The 22,507-nt window shown below is 48.1% G+C and overlaps 1 pseudogene; it reads right to left on the bottom strand.

The window, feature by feature from the left end:
* Nucleotides 1-10,893: 10,893 nt before the first annotated feature.
* On the bottom strand, nucleotides 10,894-22,110 carry LOC134369068 (histone-lysine N-methyltransferase PRDM7-like; annotated as a pseudogene).
* Nucleotides 22,111-22,507: the final 397 nt, after the last annotated feature.

Raw genomic sequence — 22,507 nt, forward strand, 5'->3', positions numbered from 1 at the left:
TCAGGCTGGGGCCACATGTGTGACACAGTCTTTTACAAAAGGGCACCGTGTATGCAGAAGGCCAGCTAGAGGTGCCTGGTATCTCTGATGAGATCTGCAGAACTGATTCTGTTTCACTGTCCCTAGGGAGGTCACTGAGGCCCAAAGATGCCAGCAGACCCCAGGCACCACTTCATGGCCTGACAGGTAGATTCCCGGTCAGGGCCCTACACAGAGCATACGTCTGAGCAGATAGTGGCCGCCTTGGGCAGAGAACACACTAATCTTTGGAGCCCAAGGGACACACCTGGAAGTCCCAAGTGGGGACCACTACTGGATCCATGAGGCCCAAAGTGAGTTTGGCATCATGGTTGAAATTAGTAGCACGGATACAACTGTCCAGAAGGGCACAGCTGGGCCTGAGCACACTCAGGTGAGGACACCTGGAGTCCCATGCCTGTGTGGTGAATTGGGCGCGGGACCAGGCCATGGCTGATGCATGGGCACAATGGTTTCTACCCTGGTTCTCCACATGTCAGATGTTCTATGAGTCCAGCGTCCCTCCCCAATGAACCAGCTGCCCCTGGAGAACAGCAGCATCCCTGCTCCAAGGCTGAAATCCCTTCATCTTGTGGGAGATGTCGCTGGGCAGTGCAGGGAGCATGGAGCTGGAGGCAGAGTTGTGTGGAGGATCCAGTTTCACCATTGACAGCGTGCACCCTGGGACAGCGGCCCCCTGCTACATGCGCACCCAGGGCAGCCCCTCCCTGCTCAGCGGCACAACCGCGAGGCTGCCAGTTAGGGTTAGAAAAGTCCCAGTCTAAGTATGGCTGTGACGCTCAGTGCAGTCAATTATGCACAGTGTCAAGTAGTCGAGAGCACTCACACATCGAGCACATGTCGCAGCCAGGCCAGACAGACTGTGACAGAGGGAGCAAGAGGCTGCTTCCTGAATGTTATGTACATCAAGGCACAGCCCTCTGCTCAGGACGCCCCCGGGTCCCTGGGGACCCTGTAAAGTTACAGGGGACATACAAGGGGGGTGCGTGGGCTCCTTGAGTCTGGGATCTGATTTTACTCTGTGTGAGCCTGCCAGGGCCACCATAACAATATCCTACAGCCTGGGCAGCTTAAACGACAGACATGTATCACTTCCAGTCCTGGAGGCTTGAAGTCTGAGATCAAGATGTGGCAGGGCCGGTTCTTCCTGAGGCCTCTGTCCTTGTAGACCCTGTCATCTCCCTGTGTCCTCACATGGTCATACCTCTATGTGTGTCTGTGTCCTAATCTTCTCTTCTTATAAGGACATCAATCCTATTGGATTAGGGCCCACCCTTGTGACCTCATTTTATCTTAATCACCTCTTTAAAGACCCCATCTCCAAACACAGTTGCATTCTGAGTCACATTCTGGGGTCAGGACTCCAACACATAAGCTTTGGGGAGACTTGGTGTAGCCCATGCACCCTTTTTAGGGCTAAGATGTGTGCTAGTCCCTCTCACCTCAAGTCCCATGGGGTGATGTGGTGGCTTGGGGGACACTCCATGTGCAGGGATTGGAGTTCCAGCTGGGAAATCCACTGACACTACTAATCCCATGGTGAGGGGGCCAGTCCCCTCCTGAGTTGAGCAGTTCTGGGGTGTCTTCCATCAGGCTGTGTCACCTTGACCTACTGGGGTGCCCATGTGACCTGCCCAGGAGTGCTTGGCGTCAGGAAGCTAAAGGGAAGCCTGAGGAGGACCTCAGGGCTGTGTGACGTCCCCCCCAACAGACGCTCAGCAAACATGGGGACCCTCAGGAGCTGGGAGTTGGGGTGCCCTAGTCTGACATTTGATCCGGGAAGCCTCACGGGCCTGGGTATGCGATGCTGGGGGTGAGGAGTGTGTTGGGCAGTGACACAGGTGGGGGCTTGATGGGGCTGTGGCTTCAGGTGATGTGAGTGGTGGGATTAGATTCTGGAGGAGGAACCGTCAGGAGCACTAACGTGCAGAGCTGGGGCATGAAGGGGAGTGGGGGGTGGGGGACAGTCCCTATGTCTGGCTCAGAGTGACGCCCCGGGATAGGCACAGCAGACCCCATCTCTGTTGTCTGGACACCCCTTAGCCCCCAGGGGAGGTGGCCACTTGGTGGCTGCATAGATGCACCTGGCACTGGGGAGAGGAGCCCAGGCTGGAGGCGGCAGTGCTTGTGTCATCAGCATAGCGATGACAAGGAAGGGACGAGGGGACGTCTTTCACCAGCAGACCCCGAGGGTGGTCAGGGGCCATCCTGGCTGAGGCCGGTTCTGAGCTACACACGGCAGCGGCCTCGGTGGCTCGAGCCTCTCAGTTCAGACGCGTCACGCCTCTAAATCCAGCTGCTGTGAAGTTGCCATGGCGCAGGCTGGTGGCTCAGAGGGCTGCTCTGCTGTGCATCGCTGGGGTGGGGGGCAGCAGAGGCGCTCTGCCCTAGGGAGGGTCTAGCGGTGTCAGCACTGCCTCCTGGCTGTGGGACTTTCCGCACGTGCTGCGGTTTCCACGGTTCCCACTCTGCATGGCACTGTGTATCGAGGAGGCCGCCCCCTACCTCCAAGGTGTCCACGGCCTGTTTGGATGACAGAAGCAGGGCAGAGAAGCTGCTGCTTGAGCTATCCAGGGGAGCAGCTGGATCCCAGCCCTCTTCTCAGCCCCTGAGCCCACACCGGTGCTGCCGCAAACGGCCTGTTTATCTGACTCTCCAAAAACTAAATAGCAGGTTTTCACCTGTTCCCAGCTGCATCAGGACTTCAGCAAGGCTTGGGGGGAATCCTGATCTCCAGGGACAGGAGAACTGGGATAGATTCTCTCCCCCTCCTCCATTTCCCAGACACCTGCAGAATAAAAGAGTCATAATTTTTTTTTTTTTTTTTTTTTTTCCTGGAGGACCTCTTGGGAGAACTTAGGGGAAAAACATCAGGAAAATCATAGTTTCAAAAAAAATGAAAGAATTAGTTCATGACTCCAGCACCTTAAATATCATGAAGGAACTTCTGGGAACCAGCAGTGAGTGCTTGATGAGGACACGTGATTTCATCCCAGAGAGACGGTGAAACTTCGCAGCAGACTCAAAACCTACTTACAGCACGCCTGTGGCATCGCCAGGGCTAGACTGGGCTCTAGGTGTTTAGGAGTGTAAAGGGCAGTCTGCGCATGAGTTTCCAGGGGCTGCCACAACAGAGGACCACGGGCCGGGCAGCTCGAACAGCTGAAACTTGAACAGCAAGGTGTCCTCTCTCACCGTTCTGGGGCACAAGCACAAGATCGAGTGTCAGCAGGACTGGCTCCTTCTGAGGCTGTGGGGAAGAACCTGCCCCATGCTTCTCTCCCAGCTTCCAGAGGCTGCAGCGGCCTTGGCTTGTAGATGGCCGGCTTCCCCCGTGCACGTCTTTCCTATACCCAAACTTCCTCTTTCCGTAAAGACACCAGTCGTATTGGATTATAGGCCCATGATAATGACATCATCTTACCCTGATCGTCTGTAAAGACCCTATCTCCAAACAAGGTCATATTCACAGGTACTGGGGATTATGACTTTTGGGGGAAACACAATTCATGCCATACCAGTCTGCCTTTCAAAGATATACAAGCAATCACAGACATACATAATAATATCAATAGCTAACTTTTACTGAGTACTTACCATGTGCCAGACATGGTGCTAAGCACGTTACACTCATTCATTAACCCTGCAACAGCTCTGTGAGGTAGTACTATGGGCTGAATTGTGCTCCCCCACCCCAGTTCATAAGTTGAAACCCTAACCGCCAGTAGCTCAGAATGTGACTGTATGTGGTCTCACAGTGATAAAATGAGGTTGTGTGTTAGGGCTGGCCCTAATTAAATGTCCTGTTCTTATAAGAAGAGGGAATTTGAGCACAAAGAAGGGATGCTTGTGCATAGTGAAAAGACCACGCGAGGACACAGGGAGAAGAGGGCCTCACGAGAAACTGGCCCTGCCACACCTCGATCTTGGCCTGCCAGCCTCCAGGACTGTGAGAGGATAGAGCTCTGCTGCTGAAGCCCTGTTCTTGGTATTTTGTTATGGCAGCCCTGACAAACTCGTACAGGCAGGAACATATACTCTCCCTGTTCTTCTGACAAAGAAACTGAGGCACAGAGTGTTACCAACAGGCCAGGCTTGCCCTGCCCTCTCGCATTAAACAAATGACCTCGAAGTCCAAAAGCTGATGCAAGGATTGGAAGGTTTATTCAGATTTCACGTATTCAACTAAATTTCTAACCAAGCAAACAAACAAAGAGAAAAGAGGAGCAGCGGGGTCCAGTTCAGCCTAGTCCCAATCTGCGGGGCCAACCTACTCCATTAACAAGAATTGATAAAAGCAGTTCTCCCCTTTGTTTTCAGCATAAAGAAGAAAAGTACCAACTAGATTTAAATCATAAAAACAAAGCATAGCCAGGAGCCCTCCACGGTGCACCTGTACAGACGTGGATACAATCCAGCAAACAGAAGAGGGCCGGGAAAGTCAGAGAAACGTAAAGAGAATAAAGCATTGACTTGTCAGAACTTAGGCCAGGGACTCCAGGAGAGATCTGCCAGCAGCAGAGACATGGGAGCAAAATAGTCCCAGTGGCCACTTGCCTCTTGCAGCTGGAGTCCTCTCCAATGCCCTTCCAATTTTTGCCAGTGATTAAATTAGGCTCTCAGATTCCAAAGTCATAGAAATGAACAATGTACCCAGCAGTAAAGCAAGCACCGCTTTATTAAAAGAGGAGATGGACTTATGCATGAGGGGTGTAGCAACAGTAAAGCTAGCCCCCCCAGGGGAGCTGCTCAGGGTCTTTTTATAGGAAAGGAGTTAAGGGGTGGCAGGCAGCATCACTGGAGGTGGTCCGTTCTGTTCTTCCTGGTTGTGTCATGGGTGCATGCTCAGTAGGAAGTGCTGTTCATCATTGTCACCCCAGGAGGGTCATTGTAGCAGTCACCTTGATACTTTGTGCACAGGTGGGAATTCCTAAAGCGGTCTTAGGTTAAACTGTAACTTTTACAATTATAGTAAACAAGCCACTCAGGAAATATCTGTTTCCTGTCTTATGTCAGTCTGTTTTGTCAGGGCAGCCCATGGGGTAATCATTTGCATGGAGGGGTCTCATGACTGAGGAGTGGAAAAGTAACAAAGTGTCTTCTGCAGGGAAAATGGAGTCAGTTTGGTTCACAGGCTTAGCCTTACTGTTTCAAGAGAGGTTTAGTGACTTGGGTCATGTGGTCAGGACCCGACAGGAACAAGGCCTCTCTCTGCAGCACACACACTCTGGGGTGCTGTGCTGCACTTCCTTAGACTCCCTGGAAAAATGTGATTCCTCAGTGCACCCTCAGTGTGCAGGAGCGTGAGTGTGGAGGTAAAGCCCGTTTCAACCATTTTAAGCAAATGGGCACGAGGCAGAGGAGTATGGGATATGTTGTGGAATGAATGAAGGACCAAGCCCAAGAGCGAGAGGCAGAGCTGGCCGCAGAGATAGCTGGGTGCGGACTGGATGCACTAGGCTTTGTCTCCTGTTCCCCCTACTCCCTCGGAGGAAGACCTGGCTCTTCTCCCATCACAGATCATGTGCCACACCTCACAGTCTGTGATGAGGTAGATTGATTTAGCTAATGCCATTTTTACTGTTCGAAAAGTGTCCTTGTTTGAACCCACCCCCCAACACCTATGGTGAAAATTGAAGCTTAAAAATTGCCCTGTTCTTACAAAAATTTTAAATTCTGCCTGCCTTTGCTGTTTCCTGCCTATGCTGTCCCTGACTAATAAAACCAAGGGCTGTATCTGGATGTATCTAGACAACCTGAGGAGGAAACCGCCCTGTGGAAGTTTTTGCTGTCCCTAAGTGATTAACTGGCTTGTCTTGGCTTCTGTAACCAGCTGGCAGGAGGCCTCGCGAAACCCTCTCCCTCCTCACACTAGGAGGAAACGTGTGTGACTATATGATTTTCTTGCCTGTGTGACTATGTGCCTTTAATAGACCCTTTCAATTTAAACTCAGGGCTCTTCTCTTACCAGAATATCTGGAGAGACAGTTGCCGGTAAAGACCCCCTTTTAAAATTCTCATTTGGGCGTTCTGTTTCCTTTTCCGTGCGACAGCCTCACCACAAGTCCAGCTGCGGAGAGACTGGGATCCAGGGTGATCAGATTCCCACGGGGCAGATTTCCACTGGCTGCTGCCAGCCCAGCACTGTGGGAGTTGGTGTTTAGTGGGTGCAGAGTCTCAGTCTGGGAGATGAGAGAATTCTGGAGAGAGACAGTGGTGATGTTTGCACAGCAGTGTGAACGTGCTCAATACCCCTGACCTGGACACTTAGATGGTCATGATGGTCAGTTCTATGTTACGAATGTTTCACCACAATAAAGATTATTCCTTAGAGAGAGATACTGACGGGTGCACTGAGAGATGGGCTTAGATGGGCCCCACTTGGGTTGGGCCCCAACCTTAAGCCATGCAGCTTGCGAGGCGCCGTGGCTGGGCGCTCGCAGGGGTCAGTGGCATGGCCAGGGAGGTCAGTCCCCAGCCCAGGATGGCGCAGGCAGCAGAAAGGCGTCCTGGCGAGGGATCATCCCGGGGCTGTCCAGGGCCAGGGGACCCTCGGGCTGCAGCAGCGAGTAGGACTAATGGTCCCAGAGGGAGCGCGGCTGTGAGGGCGTCGTGTCCATCCATACTCGGGTGGCCACACGGCAGAGAGCAGGTGTCCACGAGAGCCCTCCTGACCGACGGGCGGAGCAGCGGACCTTGGGTCGCGGTGCGTGCGGCCCGTCTCTGGACCCTGCGGGCCGGGTCCACACAGCTGTGGGGCGGCGAATCCTGGAGCCCGGGAGCACGGGGCTCGCAGCCGCACCGCAGCGTGAGCCCCGGGGACGTGCGCCAGGCGCGGTCCGGGGCGGGAATCAGGACGGGGAGGGAGCCAAGTAGCGAAAGGGGCAACCGGGGTGCCGCCCAGGGCCAGGCTCTGCCAGAGGCTGCGCGACGGCCGCCGTGAGCGTCCCAGCGCCCGGGCACCGCCGCGCGCCCCAGGCCACCTGCTCGCCGGGGCCCAGCAGCCGCGCCGCTCCCCCCGTCCAGCGCCCCGCTCTCTGCCGGCGCCACCCGGCCCACCAGCCACACCCGCCACACCCGCCACACCCGTCACCGCTCGGCTTCACTCGGCTCCATCCGGCCCACCCGCCACCGCTCGGCTCTACCCGCCACCGCTCGACTTTACTCGCCACCGTCCGGCTCCGCTCGGTCCCATCCGCCAGCATTCGGCTCAGATGGCAGCCTGAGGGTGGGGTGCAGGTGTAGGTCCTGCAGAGCGACAGCTGAGGGGCAGGTGTAGGTGCAGCAGAGTGACAGCTGGGGTGCAGGTGTAGGAAGTGGGCAGCTGGCAGACAGGAGGTTTGCCCCTACTTTAGCTGGTTCCCGAGTGTCCCCCTTGTGACCGCATCCTTCACCCTCTCCGCGAGCCAGATGGAGCCTGTCAGCAGGTGGGAAGCCGAGCGTGCAGGGCGTCAGCAGTCCATGGGATCTGCCATCACCGGACAGGGGCTACCTGAGCAGAGCTTGAGCCACGACGCCAGGTGTAGCGGATTGAATCGTGCCCCCCCAAAACTCATTGCAGCTTGAATTGTGTCCCCCAAGTTTTATGTATTAGAAACTTGGCCCCCACTGTGACTGTTAAGAGGGTGAGAAATCCTATTAGGATAATTGAAAGGAGGAGCCTTAAAGAGGTGATTGGATTGTAGGGCCGTGCAGTAGTGAATGGATTAATAATGGTGGTCAGGCGTGTGGTTCTGAGGGCTTTAAAAGAAGAGAGAAAGAGTCTGTCTGTCTGTCTGTCTGTCTATCTCTCTGTCTGTCTCTCTCTCTCTCTCGCTTCTCACCATGTGATCTGCTTGTACCCACCGGCTGCCTGCCACTTTCCGCCTTGAGTAGAAGCAGCATGAGGCCCGCGTCAGATGCAGCTGTCCCAGAATCCTGAGCCAAATAAACCTCTGTTCTTTATAAATTACCCAGTCTCAGGTATTTCTGTTATAGCAACACAAAAATGGGCTAATACACCAGGGTCTGTGACTAAATTTTGCCACATATTGGCTGAGTTCTTGGGTAATTTGCCAAGAAATGGAGATTTTTATAATAGTGTGCTTATGTACAAATATATCACTCTGTATCTCTCACTGGATAATTCTCTCATTATATGAATATCTTACTATATAAATATCTCAGCACATATAGCTCACTGTATGTATCTCTCACCATATGAATATCTCACTATAACTATGTCACTATATATTTCTCTCACTATATATATCTCTCACTATATATCCCTCACTATATGAATTCCTCACTATATATATATATATCTCACTTTATATCTATCACTGTATATCTCACACAATCAAACTCTGCTCTCTTGTTCTTTTCCATCTATCACAGTATTATCGATGTCACTGGCTGCTTCTGAGTTTATGTGGGTTGACACACATGGAGTTTAGGACAAGGTCAGGCAGATGTGCTCAGTGTCAGCTCTCCGAAAGTCATCAGCTGGGGGACACTGGGGTGAATTCTGAGATGTGTGATGGTTCCTGCCCACCTCCGGGCACCATGGGTACATTGCTGAGGGTCAGATTGGACAACGGGTAGATTGTGGTGACAAGATCCACCCAGGGGAATGTGGGTGCCCAGACACCTCAATCCCAACACCCGGCATGGTCCTGTGACTGCCATCCCTGGCTTCACTTCAGGCGCTCTGGGGATGCTTCTTTTTTCATTCTGGCAAGTTGATTTGAAATTCTTATGTGGTCTTCATAGGGTTCAGGGCTACCTGTGATCCATGTGCAGGCCCCTTCTCAGTCTGGCTTCCACTCTCCTCTACTGAAAGGAAATAGGCAATGTAGACAGGGTTGTGATTCCCGGTTGGAAAGCAAGATACAGGAGTTTTGAGAAATGGTTTCAGCTCCAGAGCTGTGTGGCCCCGAGCCCCACCCCAAGACCCCAGGGGGTGGGTTCTGTTGATGGGAACTGCAGGGACAGGGAGGCCAGTATTGCAGGGCTTAGTGTTAGGATTACGCTTCGAGGTTTAGGGCTGGATATCATGGTTGTGGTTAGGGTTGCTTCTCAGGTTACCTCAAACACTTCCTTACCTTGAAAGGGCCCAGGCAAGCGCTTCCTCTACTCAGTCGCATTTTTCTAGGATCCGAATTGGCTCCAGCATTTTGTTTAAGATTCCCCGTATGACCTTGTGATGTATCCAATGCAGTCAGTCTCCAGCATGTTGTTTAAATCCTGTAACCCTGAACCAGCAAGTGGATGTTTCGGTAACCTTTGATTTCCTTCCTCAGCATTCTGAGCACAGCAGGACAACCACGACACTTCTGCAGGGATGACTTTTGGCACTTTTCTTAGAGGACTTAAATGCTGTTTTTGCGACTCTGGGTTTCATCACAACTTCATTGCTTGTGATGCACTTGCCAACTCCAGGCCTGCCTGGCTTTTTCTGTGAACTCACCGCCTCTCTGTCTCTCTCTCAACAGCAGAGTCTGATCAGAAATTGGCTCCCACGTTGAATGCTGTATGACAGTCACAGCCCTAAGGGGCACAGGACTTCAAGTCTGGGCCTGTGTCCTGCCCACCTAGCTCCCTTGAGTTGTGCCTAGACAGGGCCTTGAGTCACGTGGGGCACCCAGGCCAGGCAGTGCCCCCGAAGCTCAGAGCCCACCTGGCACAGGATCATCAGCTTTCTCCCCTGTGCCCGCCGGCCTCCCGCTGAAGACACACTCAGTCTGTGCAGTGACCTGGTTTTCTTCTCTGTGTGAGGGCTCACTCCCAAGAGGGGACAGGGACAGGAGGAGAAGCAGGGGGTGTAGTGCCATCCCCATCTCCCCCCAGCTCTTCTGTGGAACCCTGGTCCTGGATACCAGCCTTTTATACCCCGTCCTGTGTTCCCCAGCTTCAGACAGGTCACAGTGGAGTCCCCAAAATGTTACTCCCATGACTCCATCCATCTACGACCTCCTAGAGCATTCTCCTCCTGAGTCTCCGCCCAGGCAGACTTGTCCCATGACTCCTTCCCTTTTCTAGGCCCCGCCTCCCTCTCCCCCATTTCAGAGACTTAATTTTACAGGTGGAAATTTTGGGACTGGGGGAGAGGACCTACGCAGGAGCATACCCTGATTATATGTAGGGCAGCCTCAAACCCAGATCCCAGCAGTCTCCCCCCGCCCCCCCTTGCACTGTTTCCCGGAGCTGGAGGAGGAGGGACCAAGAGCCCACAGCTGGTGAGGGCTCTGTCATTAAAGGGTTTGGGACCACCCCACCACTGAAGCCCTGCTCTGTAAACGTGCCCCAGATCCTGGGGCTGCAATTGCCCCCTCTGCTATGATACCTGATACCCAACCTGATGACTGGACCCATAGAGAAGAAGTTGGGGCCTTGGCCAACTGGTTTCCTGACTCCTTTTCCTTTTCTCTTGAGTTCCCACTCGTGTCTGTGCCTGGCTTTCGCCTCTGAGGCTACAGAGATGGGGGTAACGGGAGAGACCATGGGGCGCTGGTGGGGGTGGTCCCCTCCCGACCCATCCCTGTCTCCATCTCCTCCCCTGGTTCTCTCCCTAGGCCCAGGAGGTGATTTAAGTGGGACTTGGTTCCCGTGAGACCCGGTTGAGAGTCTGAGTTCCCGTGGCCTCCCGGACTCTCTCACCTTCGGAACTGGGGACGAGGTACACAGCCCGTGCTGCAGGTTTGTGTGGGAACAACGTTTATTGGAAAAGGAGGCCAGAAGAACATAGAGGGGAGCCATGTGGGACATGGAGGGGATCTGTACCTGTCCATAGCCCGTGAGCCCTAAAGGAATCCCGGCCCCCCCACATTTTCTGCCTCGTCTCTGGTCATGAAAGTGGAGGGTGTGTTTGATCGCTTACATCTTTTTCGACACTCCTGGGGAAGGCAAGAGGTCAAAAGACGTTCTCTGAAGCCCCCTCAGAGCTGGGGCGTGGAGGTGTGTGGTGGCCACCTCTCTCTCTGTTGAGGTGTGGTTTTATTGCTGGGGTTCTCCCTTGTGTGTGTCCTCTGGTGTAGGATGAGGCCTGACTTGTTACTAAAGCCTCTCCCACACTCTCCACACTTGACTTTTGCAATTCTTGAGATTCCTAACCCCACAAATAATTTGCCTGTGTCCTCTGGATGCACTTTCTGGCCTGTTCTGGAATCTTCTTGAGAACTCCCCATTAGTCCTTTGGGTGGGCTGGAAAATGTGTTTGAAATTCTCCTCTGCTTTGTCCTTTTATATAAGGGGTTGGACCCTTCTTTGACCCCTTGACCTTCAGCCTTGTCATTCCAGCTGTGTGGATCAGAACGTTGCTGCTCCTGATTCTGACCAACTGGATGGAGATTCCCTGGCTGGAGAAGTTCTCTTGCAGATGTCCCTGGGAAGGTCTGAGAGGAGTGATTGTGTTCCACATGTTGCCTGAGGAATTTCTGACTGGAGAAGGCCAGAGGGCTTAAAGAACATGGGTGGATCTCTGGCTTTTGTTCTGCTGAAAGAGGAAGTTTTTGGTTAGGCGAGATGTAGACAACACTGTCTGGGACATCTGCTTTGTTGTATGGTAAGGCCTGCTCCCCTAATCATTCCTCATGTGGTAACGCCTGCTGTCTCCCACCGAGTGTTCCTTTATAGTCTTTTTTCATTCCATTTTTGTTCTCTACATCTTCCTCAGAAACCCAGAAATCCTAGGTCAAGGGCCTTGTCTATGTATCAGCCAAACCAGGGACCTTCAGTAGCATCAGAGGCAGCTTCAGTCTTTATACAGAAGGAACTGCAGTGACTTTGCCACACACACTACAAGTATCTTCTGGGTCATATCATATCGTCTTCTCCCCCTAATCTCTGGGTACTTTTCCTGATAGAGCATCTGCAGCTATTTTATTCTACTGAGAAATAATAACTGACTTTGGATTACGTAGATGGTGATAGATTTTGGATGTGTTGAACCCTCATAACTCATGTGAAATTCTGATCCCCAATATGGCAGTGTTGGGAGCTGTTTGAGTCATGGGGGGAAGATGCCTCATGAATGAATTAATGTTCTCCCTGGAAGGTGGCAGTAGTGAGTGAGTTCTCACTCTATTAGTTCCCACGAGAGCTGGTTGTTTAAAAGACCCTACCACCTCCCCCATCTCTCTTTCTCATGCTTCCTCTTGCCGCTTGTACCTGCCAGCTGCCTGCCACTTTCCACCATGAGTAGAAGCAGCCTGAGGCTCATGCCAGATGCAGCTGTCCCAGTATCATAAGCCAAATAAACCTCTGTTCTTTATAAACTATCCAGTCGCAGGTATTGTGTTATAGCAAAACGAAAAGGGGTTGTTATGGATGGACTCATCCTTAGTGACTTTTCTTATGAGGGGAAAGGGATCTATAAAGTCAGGAACCACTTCGTCTGCAGATGCACAAATGTAGAAGGCAGTGTAGAGTAGTGGTTAAAGAACACTGAATTTGAGTTTCCCCCGTCAAAGACATTTAATTGAGTACTCTTGTGTACCTGGTTCTCCATCAGGAAGTGGGATTCAGAGTGGTCCAGTCCCCCTTGAGTAAACGACACTGGTTCCTGCTGCCTAAACTAGATTGTGAATTGCTTCTCTCTCTGTCCACAAATCATAAAATGAAAATATGTCCTTCCTTGGGTGACACGCCAAATATTCCTACTTGAGTTATTTCATTCAGTCTTAGGCCATTTCAAATTTAATAGAAAGTTCTGTTTTAATTATATCCCTAATCAGACTTCTTATCTCCTGACTCCCACCTTTATCCAACCCACCATCCTCTCTTACCTGGAGTCTAAAGTGGCCTCTGATGTGATTACCCACTGCAGTTTATTTTCTGAAAATTAACCAAAACTCCACAATTGTTTCCATCTTAGGAAAATCCCCAGTTTCTGGGCAGGAATCATGGGCACTACATGTCCAGGCTTCTGTGTATCTCTATGACCTCTGCTCTCTTCTCTGCTTCCTTCACCTGGGTGGTCTCAGCCATTTCTCAAACACCCTCACGCTCTCCTGCCTCAGGGCTGTTGCACGAGCTGCTCCCTCTGCCTGGAGTCCTTTGCCCACAACTCTGCACCTCTCAAATGTTATGTCCTGAGAAGAACCCTCCCTGACCGTCCCTTGTCACACCCTCCCTCCCCTCATGATGATCTCTAGGCTCTTTTCTGGATTAGTTTTCTTGAAAGCACGAATCACTGTCTGATATGCACATGCCTGTGCGTGTCTGCGTGTTTCCTTAATTCACGTGTCAGCTGCTCAAGAGCACATATTCTGATCATCCTGTTCTGTGTGTATTTCCTGTTCCTGGAACATCGTCTGGCACAGAGTAGGAATTCACGTGACAACTAATTGAAATAATGAATGAATGAAAAACAACATATGCATGTTATTTAGAAATATGGAAGAAATTAAGAAACAATTAAAAGAGCCAGATGAAACTGCCTTGATAAAGAGCTGGTAGGTGCTTGAGATTTGTTCTTTGTCTCTAAGCCCGTTCGGACTATATGTTGTTATATATTTTTCATATAAAGAAGTTAAAAAAATAAAATGAGAACAGAAATTTCAAAATATAAATTGTCCCTAAGAGTCAAAGGCAAATGAAATGAATCCTTAATTTCAGAAGCACCTGATTTGAAATTTTTCCATCTTTCGACTGCATTTTACTCTACTTAAGAGTTGTACCATGAAAATTCCCAAGGAGAATTCTTTCTCTTCTGTTCTATTTAAAGAATAATAGTGGTGCCCACCTCTCCCTGCTGTGAGCTCTTTCTTCCACTTGCTGTCCCGCTTGATACCCAGCTCCTGGCCATATTCATCCCCGTACCAGACCAGCAGTTCACAGCCCGGCCTGATGACCTGGCAAGTTCGATAGAAGATCTGCCCGTGGTATTGAAAGGCCACCAGGTTCTGCTCCTCATCATCCCGGGCACAGTTCACATACCTGGGGTTGAGGCAGACAAAGGGACAGAAAATAACAGGCAGTGAGTCTCCACTACCTGCCAGGGCCATGTTGGGCTTGTCACCAGATGGTCAAGGCCCCCATGCTGTGACGGGCCATGCCGTTACCCTCCTCCAGGAACCTGCTGTTCATACCTAAGCCTCTTTCTCCAAGTCCTGCTTATGGTGCTCATCCTGCCTGGAATGCTTTTCCCCCCCTTGACTACTTATCCATTCTTCAAAGCCCAATTACAGACTTACCTCCACCTTGATTGGCCATAAAACACTGACTTCTCACTTCTCTAAACTCTGAATCGATTTCTGCTGATAGCACAGAATTTGGTGTTTGATCAATCATGTACTCCGCTTCTGGATTAGCACACATCATTCTTTACTCAGCCCAAGTCTATCTTCTTTTAAGAGACCTTTCTCTAATCTCCCATAGATTACCTAGGTGCCATTCACCTGCCTCCCTGGGTTCCCATAGAAACTTAGAGGTCCCTTTGTCCTAGCATGGAAATACAGAATAATAACAGCATGTCCATATTCTTATCTTCTAATAAAATGAGAGTCCCTCATGGAAAGGGGCTGGTCCATGCAGCACAGAGGCCCGTGACCACCCTGCAGCTCACTTCTCAGGCTTCAGGTTTTAATTTCATTGAAGCTGGCAAGATTTCCTGCCCTCACAGATTAAAGGTCCCTTGTTTTAGGTTGTCTTGGCCTTGTGTACTTCTCCTATAATCAAATGTTTCACATCTCCGCGCAATAGTCCTCCACGAGGGCATGGGTTGTGTGATCTGTTCATGTGATGTACTCCATTTTCTAAACAAGAATATAGTAAGTGCTTAATAAATGCTGATTAGATAAATTAAAGTGCGAATCCAGCGTCCCCAATGAATCTAGGCTCCTCAGGGTTTACCCTGGTGCCCCGATTTCGGCTATCATAGAGATTTAGTTTTTTCACTAAAAAAATGGTAATATTTATATTTTATCTCTTTTTTCCTAGATGTTCATAATATGAAAGAACATTGTAAGGAGAACAGAGAGTGTAAAAATCATCGAGGGAGGCATGCTGAGGAGGAAAGAAGCCGAGCTTGAGAGAGATGAGTGTCCCTGCTGGAACCCGAAACCTATTGGCCTTACCTCATCCAGTTGGCCCGAGATTTGTCCTTTCCATCCACATACTCATAGCAGTTTCTCCCCTTGGTGATCTGAGTTTCAGAAAAATAAGTTAGTCATTTTGGGGTTGAGGGGCAGGTAATAATCAGAATTATTTTATTGTACTGTCATCGATGCATTTTGAGCCTGCATGGATTCAGCCGCCAATGGTGGCACATGCTGTGTACTCCTCAGCATCATCTACACATCTGAGTTGATTTGTCCAGTCAGAGCTGAGGCCCCATAGGGAGAATGCACTTTTTCTGTCTCTGTGCCACTTTTCTCCGGCTCACCCTCTGACCTTTAAATAGGAGTTCCAGGTTCATGCAAAGACCACTAAGTACACAGAGCTAACCATGTTGCCAGTATCCATGTTCTAGCATGTAGAAGGTGATGTCCCACCAAAGGCACAGAAGGGATATAGGAAGCCAGAAGATGGGGTAAGATAGGCCCTTCTCACCATCCAGGAGTAGCCACTGTTGGCTGCCTCTTCATCTTCTGTGATCGGGCCCTCAAAGGGGCCAAAGTGCAGACCCAGTGGAAGATCGGATGCCTCATTCCATACTCCAAGCCCAGCCTCAGGGATGCCCGACGGCCCAATTCTCAGCCCAGGGGGCAAAGTGAGGGCTGAGCGGTTGGGATGCCCCTTGTCCACTGCACTGTCCTTTACAAATGTAGGGGGTCCATGAGCCACACAGCTGTCGATGAAGAAGTCCTGGCATTTCTCACAATCTGGAGGCGAGAGCAGCAGGGATTTGGAAAAGTATAGTGCATGTTCCTGGATATAAAGAGCTTCAGAAAGAGCCCAGCAGTTACATAATTTAGCCTCAATCCTGTATCCCAAGCCACCAGAGTAAAGGAATGATTTGGGGTCAAACAACAAGATAAAATTATTCTACCGGGATATAGCCTTCTCCATGAGTGGGCCAAAAGGGTCACTTACACAGGTAGTCATCATCCTGAGGCTCATCGACCTCTTTGTATGACCGACCCTTTCTTTCTCGCAGGCTGTACACCTTCACTTCAATCTCCTTTCTCTCGAGTTCTACATTGGAGAAGAGTAAGTGAGTGAAGTTAGGAGTCTGGAGTGTTTGTTTCTGTTTTTTCAGAAGATGTGAAATCTCTTACCATCAAATTATTATCTATCCTTCTACATACTCTGGCTCCCCACCCCCTTCAGTACCTCTTAACTATTATTTCAGAGAGACTAAGACTCCACACTGACTACAGATGCATAAGTCAATTTTAGTTTCTGGATTCCCATGATCAGATTGAACCTCCCAAACTTTCTACTTACAAAACAGTTCATTCATGCATTTATTTATCCACAAAATATTTGTTGAGGGTGCATTACATATTAGGCATGGAACAAAGGCATGGATGTACAATAAGAAAATGTGGTCTCTATTATCACAGTTGTATGTATCAGTTCTTTTATATTTAATTTAATGCTTTTAAAACATATATGAGCTATATGTGTTTATCTTCATTTTACAGATTAGCTTTAAGGAGTGCAGAGAATTTATAATGTCTGCCCAAGGCCCTAATGATTCTGCGTGGATTAAAACAAGCGTGTGACTTCAGAGTTGGTGTTCCCACATGCTATTCAGTACAGTACCTAACTTCTGGTCTCAGCATAGTCCAGCTTAAGTGCAGGCCTATTGAAAGTCTTCGCCACATATCTAGACCATACTCATCAACTTTTCTAAAGGACCTAGAGGGGATAAAGTCCCCAAATTATTTTCTCTTACCCAATTTTTGTCTAGAGTGCCGTCTGGAGGTACTTGCTTCTGCAGGAGGGGACACTCGTTTCTGGGCCTTCTCTGAGTCACTTGTGTTCAGGATATCTGTTGTTCCGGGCAATTTCTTCAAACTAGATTCATTACTTAATAGTGCCCTGGACATTCCCTTTAATGTGAGAGTCACATATTAAAAACCAACATACATTTATTTAGTTTCTTAGGGCTTGCAACATGTTTTCACATGTAGGAGTTTTGTTCCACAGTCCCTTGAAAAACCTGGAGTGTCTGAATACCAGAGAGAAAAGGAAAGGCCTGATTGGGTAGTGACTCCAGGACTAGAACCCATGTCTTAAGGCTCTTTTCTTTCAACTTTCTCTATATACGTGAGAGTGAGGGAGGGAGAATATTTTGGAATACTAGCAGGAGACTCAACCAGGTCTGTGAAAGAAGGAGGTAGGGGCTTATAGAGAAAAAGAGGGGATCTTCTATGAACTAGTAGACTTTTGATGGAAAGAGAAATGTAGAAAAGCACAGAGGGTACAACACACATCTAGAAAATGAACAGTGAGGTTGGGAGGAGAAGAAACAGTTGGTATAAATGTATGCAGACAACTAAGAAAGTGATGCTAAGAGTTGCAAACTGCCATAACCAGGAAGGAATATTTAACTTTGGAATTGAATGAACTGGTTCCTGTACCAATTCTACTTAAGGAAGGGTGTACTATTAGTTAATTCTACTCAGCTTTCTGATCCACAAATTGGCATGCATTCTCATTCTTAATGGTATAGTGAACATGAAATGCAATAATGTTCACCAAAGTGTTTTGCGAGTTGTTAAATACAGTGCAAACATGAGATTAATAATTTCTCTTATAGTCCTGACATCGATTTACCTCCTCAACCATCTCTACAGTTGAAATCTAATTCAAAGATATTATCTTCAGCATTACTTGACCCTGTTACACGTATTTTAATTTGCAAAACTTGGAATCATTCAGAAAACATTCAGGGGGCCCTCAGGGGCTCTAAGCCTCGCCTGGGACTCCTGAGAAAAATCGGGTATGGACCATGCTCTCAAAGAGCTCACAATACAGAAGCAGCAGGCTAAATAAATGATTCGAAACAGCATGACATTTGCCTAATTTGGGCCCAGAGAAAGGAGTAGTTACTTCTTCCTACAGGGAGGAGAGTTTAAAATCAGTACCAGGATGCATTTCTACTGGATAGTGTAAAGTACATGAAGTGCTAAGTCATTTTCCTATCTGTTGTTTCTCAGTCAAACCTCAAACTTCTCAGGGCCTGGAGCAACTTTCTCACATCTGAATGCATCCCTTTTGAGAGAGTAGGAACTTTCTCCGTCTTCCTCTGGGACCGTGCGCAATGCAAATTGACTGTATATTTGCAAGTTTCCCTCAGAGTGTCTTAGCGTATCTCTCACTTAGCACAGCAGACAAGAATTAGGTTGAAATAATCAGTCCGATGAATAATGTAAAGGTGTCCGGGTAAGGCAACATGAACTTTACAAAACACGAAAGTTTTAATGAGCTTGTAAGTACTTTAGAGAATGAAGGAGTATTGGATTAGACTAAACCACTACTGACTGTGATCTCAAACATTTCTGTAGCTCAGTTTTTTCATCCACAAAATGGTTATTGTTATAGTTGTAAGGTTTGAGTGAGTTTATTCATGTAAAATGCTTAAAATAAAGTCTGAAATATTGCAAAAATAAAACGAGTGGTAGTGATTATTGTTGCTCTTCTTATTAACTCTTAAAATGCTGATGTCAGACATTGTGCTGAAGAGATCAGAAAAGAAAGGCAGCAGTCCTAGGATACTCTGCACATTCTCCTTCCCTTCCATGTGTTTGGATCTTCCATGGGGAAGATTGACTTGTCGATAGGATTTTTCAGTTACTCACCTTCTGGTGTTTACTCTGTCCCACTCTGAAGGCCGCCCGAGGAGGTTTGACTAAAAGGTGATGAGAAATCAGTGTTTTGGTCGGTAAATATTTCCCAGCTCAGAAGATTCTCATTAGGGACAGAGAATTCTGAACTAGAGTGACAATTCCAAGTATTATCCACGGGTGATTTGAAAACGGTTTCTGAAGTAACATTAAGACCTTTGCTTCTATTGGAGGCATTGCTAATTTTCTTAAATTTTTTTTTTTTTTAAATAGAACCCTGTATCTTGGTGTTAACACCACACTCTCACCAACTGAGGTAAATGGTCATCCACGACAAAGCAAAGAAAACAACACCAAACCTCATCTCTGCTTCTTCTTGTGTTCACAAGGTTTCCATTACATTTATCTTTTAAAAAATGAATTGGCTTAACTTTCATGGAAAAACGCTAAAGAAAACCACACAATGGAGGAAAGGACAGTCTCTTCAAGAGACGGTATGGCGAAAAGTGGATCGCCATATGCAAAAGAATGGAGATTGACCCTTATCTTACACTACATACAAGAATAACATCAAAATAGATTAAAGACCTTAATCTAACACCCAAAAGTATAAAACTCCAAGAAGAAGACATAGGAGAAAGCTTCAAGAAATAGAATTTGGCCATGATTCCTTGGAAATGACACCAAAAGCATCAGTGACAAAAGCAAAAATAGACAAAGAGACTATGTAAAGCCTGAAAACTTCTGAGCACTGAAAGAAAAAATCAGTGGAGTGAAAAGGCGACCTACAGAATGAGAGAAAATATTTACAAACCATATGTCTGAAAAAGGGTTAATACCTAGAATATCTAAAGAACTCCTACAACTCAACAACAAAAAAAACTCAGTTAAAAAATGGGTGCTATGACTGGATTTTGCTCCTCCAAAATTCATATGTTGAAATTCTAATTCCTGGTGTGATAACATTGGGAGATGGAGCTTTGAGGAAGTAATTAGGGTTAGATGAGTTCATGAGGGTGGGGCCCTCATGATGGGAATAGTGCTTTTACAAGAAGAGGAAGAGAGAGATTCCCCCCAAGAGGTGGAAGCAACCTAAATATCCATCAACAAGTGAATAGATATAGAAAATGTGGTATATAAATACAATGGGCTATTATTCAGCCTTAGAACATAAAGAAACCCTGCCAGTGCTATGACGTGGACAAACCTTGAAGACATTTTGATAAGTTAAAGAAGCCAGTCACAATAAGACAAATATGGCATGGTTCACTTATATGAGGTATCTAAAGTAATCAAATTCATAGAAACAAAGTAGAATTGTTGCCAAGAACTGGGGCAGGAGGAAATGGTGTGTTGTTGTTCAACGGGTGTAGCTTTAGTCATGCCAGATGAAAAAGTTCTAGCAGTTCCTTGCACATCAGTGTGTATATAGTTAATAAAATCAAACACTCAATAATTGTTAGGAAGGGTAAGTTGCCGTTGTGTGATTTCTCATAAGAAATCTCAAAAGGAAAAAAAAAAATTCTTGTAGAAATCCCACAAGATTTCTCGATAAGAGACGATAAAGTGACTAAGGTGGGGATCAACTGAGTGCAGATAACGATGTATGACAAACCATGGGGTTAGTCATGTCTTCTTCTAAGACCGTTGATCCAATGACTGAACTATTAAGACATTAGGGTTAGAAAGCTTTTTGGTGGATTTACAGTTCAATGAAAGTTTAGTTAATTTCCCGCTGATTAATTAACAATGTCTAGCAAAACCAGTCTTTCTTTTATTACTTTAAAGAATGATAAACTTTAAACATATAGAACAGTGTGGAGAATAATGCTGGAAATCCTATAAATCCATCACCATCCAGTCCTATTTCAACATTCGGACACAGCTGATGGAAATGTTTTCATTTCGACTTTTTATTTCAAAATTCAAAAATAGACATAAAACAGACAAAAGAGCTAACTATGACGCAGTGAAGCCACCTGCCAGCCCTTCCTCCTTCTCTTGTGATAATAACTTCTGAGTTTGGTATTTCTTACTCACATTCAGATTTTTATACGTTTAGCACTTATTACTGTATCTGTAAATAAAATATGTAATTATTTTACAGGTTTAAAACCTTTATATGAATAGCCTCTTACTGTATATACTGTATTGCATCTTGCTTGTTTGTTGAACATTTACGTTTTTGAGAGAACATGGTCTCCTTTGTTAACTCCTGAGATAAAGCCGAGACATCAACCCAGGATGGTTTCAGGAGGTCACCTCTAATTCCTCCTGGCCCCTCACCTTTCTGTCGAGGTGTCCATTCTTCATCAGAATCCTCAGTGTCATCCACATGGTGCTTGGTCTGCCTTTGGTGACACAGGAAAGCTGGTTGAGAGGCTCCGACACCTGGAAAGAAGCCAAATCTTTGTCCTAAAAGGGAAGTGGTGAGAGGAGGAACAAAGGGTGGTGGCAATGGAAAGCACCACAAAGCCAGTGTGGCTCAGCGCGTGCTGGGAGAGTCTTGAACAAGGTCAAGATGTGAGCTCTGCATGACTAGTGCCGATACTCGGCTGTGCACTGACAAAAAAAATAAATAAATAATTAAGAAGAACAAAATTTCCCCTCCAGATTTCTCTCCATACAGAAGGGAACTGTGGGCCCATGCAGCTGCCTAAGAGAGAGCCAAAATAACACGGGGACAGAAGACCTGTTTTATATTTCGCAGGCCGGTCTGCAACCAGCACTTGAAGTTACCTAAATTAATCAGCACATTATCGTTCCTTCTCACATTCCTATAGTGAATTTTCTCCAGTTCTCCCATCTCTGCCCATTCTTCCTTGGAGAAGTATATGGGAATATCTTTGGAAGCATCTTTAGCCTAGAGAAAATAACATAGTTCATCAGTGATTTACTGCACACATCACAAGATCGAGTGGGGCCTTTCCTTCTGCCTTGTAATCTTAACAATCAGAACATAGGCTGGGGTCTTGGGGTGGTCTCTGTGAAACAAGGATAAAGATGTTCATTACCTCCCTCCCCAGATTGTGTTCTGTTTGAGAGAGCACAGCATTTTCCTAGCTCTCCCCAACACAGAGAGTTTGATTCTTGTCTCCTTTTCTCCCTCATGTCCCAGACAGGACCAATTGTCCCCATTGCATGCACATGCACAGCCAGGGTCACACAGAGTTGCAGGCCACAAGTCTGTGGCCCTCCAGACACCAGCTGCTTGTCACTAGTACCCCCTCTCCATCCTTCGTACAAATCCTGCTTGGAGCTTCGCTCGACTTCCCCCACCTCTCACCATGGGCTTCCGCCCTGTTCTCCCTGCATCTCCCTCAGGGTTCTCCTCCGGGGAGCTGTTGGAGCTCATGGTGCTGGGACAGGATGGCAAGCCCTGCTCCACCTCCAAGGTAGAGAAGGTCCCGTGAGTCTCCCAGCTGCAAGGCCAAAGCTCCTGTGGAAAGAGAGGTTGTTGAGAGTGGGCCACAGCCCAGACCACTGCCCAGAGCCAGGCTCTGTCTTCTCCACTTGGCCAGGGTGTCCAGACCAGGAAGATGTGGGGACCCTGCAAGGACTGGAGGGCGTTGGGGAGGTCTGGGGGCTATTGACGGGATGGGGGGGTCTCTGCTGGCCATCACAGACCACCTAATGTAAGCTGTTTTGTTTCAGTTCCCCTGCATCTTGATGCATCTGAGGAAGGGTGGCAAAGGTGACTGAGGGTCAAGGCTACGGGTCTTCAAGGGGATTCCTGAGGTGTGAGGGCTAGG

The sequence above is a fragment of the Cynocephalus volans genome, unplaced genomic scaffold (assembly GCF_027409185.1).
Source record: "Cynocephalus volans isolate mCynVol1 unplaced genomic scaffold, mCynVol1.pri scaffold_35, whole genome shotgun sequence".
Classification (NCBI taxonomy): Eukaryota; Metazoa; Chordata; class Mammalia; order Dermoptera; family Cynocephalidae; genus Cynocephalus; species Cynocephalus volans.